Source organism: Carassius carassius, chromosome 50 (genome assembly GCF_963082965.1).
Source record: "Carassius carassius chromosome 50, fCarCar2.1, whole genome shotgun sequence".
NCBI classification, from domain to species: Eukaryota; Metazoa; Chordata; class Actinopteri; order Cypriniformes; family Cyprinidae; genus Carassius; species Carassius carassius.
The window spans coordinates 20,582,834-20,584,429 of NC_081804.1; positions in this window are offsets into that span (position 1 = coordinate 20,582,834).

Genomic DNA, 1,596 nt, shown 5'->3' on the forward strand with positions numbered 1-1,596 from the left:
AAACGATTGGGCCACTTCATCAAATACTATAAGTTGTCGTTTCAATAATCATACCATATCAAAATCACGTACCACAAGGATAACATATTTCACTAGTAGAAATCATGCAAAACAACTTTATATCTACATAACTTTACTCACCTAACATAATACACTAAAAAAAAAACGTCATCTTGAAATGTAGTTCAGCAAACCAAACAGACCAAAAGGACGAATTTTGTAATCCACCAATCAGTGCTTTTGTTCTCTTGTTGCTAGGCAGAATTCCTCCCATGGCCAATCACATTAAAGGAAGAACAGAGTGACGTTGAGTTTTTCCAAAGGATTACTCATGATTTTGAGCTCACAACACTTGAAATCTTAAGTTTATGCATTTTGAAGGTAAATTAGTTAAATTAACTCGTATTTTTAAGTGGCAGGGCCAAAACGCAAAATTTTAAGTAATGTTTAGTCAACATTACTTGATTTTTTAAGTCAAGACAACATTAGGGTTTACAGTGTATGTTAAATACAGATTTTAAAATATTATCAAAGATTTTAGCTAACAGATTGAAGAACATTTTACCAAATATAATACAAACAAACCAGGCATATGCAATACCAGGAAGAGATATTACAGATACTATTAGTAGTATAAGAAATGTTGTAAGTTACATGATCTCTGAAAAAAAAAAAAGTGGATATGTAATAAGTCTTGATTTAGAAAAGGCTTTTGACCGTGTCGAACATGAGTATTTGTTTAGAATTTTACAAGTTTGGTTTTGGTGAAAATTTTATTAAGTGGTTGAAGATTTTATATAAAGATTCCAAAAGTCAAGTAAAGTGCAATGGATTTTTAACAGAGACCTTTAAATTAACTAGATCTATTAGACAAGGTTGTCCATTATCAGCTTTGCTGTACAGTTTAGTGGCAGAGGCATTAGGGTTGGCAATAACGGAAGAGAAAGAAATGAGAGGAATAGACAGAAGAAAATAGAGAGTTGCAGAAAGTATATCAATATGCGGATGATATGACTATAATAGTGCAAGATGTGGCTAGTGTAGTTAAAGCAATGGACATAATAGAAAAATACTGTTAAGGTTCTGGAGCTAAGATAAATCAACAAAAAACGGTTATTATGAGTATAAGAAAAATTGAAAAAATGCAATAATTTTATCCTTTTAAAGAAGAAGAGAGTTTAAAGATTTTGGGTGTGAGGATTGGGAAAAATTAGAAAATGGTGAGAGATTTGATGTGGGATGAAGTGGTGGGTGAAATGGAAAGTGTTAAATTATTGGAAACAAAGGGAATTAACTTTAAGAGGGAAGGTTTTGGTTATAAATGCATTAATGATGGCAAAAATGTGGTATGTCTTGGGTGTGATACCCATGCCTATGGGAATTAGTAAAAGATTAAAAAAAGATGTTTTAAATTTTCTCTGGGGCTCTAAGCCATCAAGGATTTCTTATAATACACTAATAAGGGCCATAGAAGAAGGTGGGTTAGGGCTGCAAGATCCAGAATAAAAAAAAAAAGAGCTTTAGAGTCAAAACTGTGAAAACATTTTTAAATGAAGAGAATAAGGCTGAATGGAAAATACTTATGAGAAGGTTTTT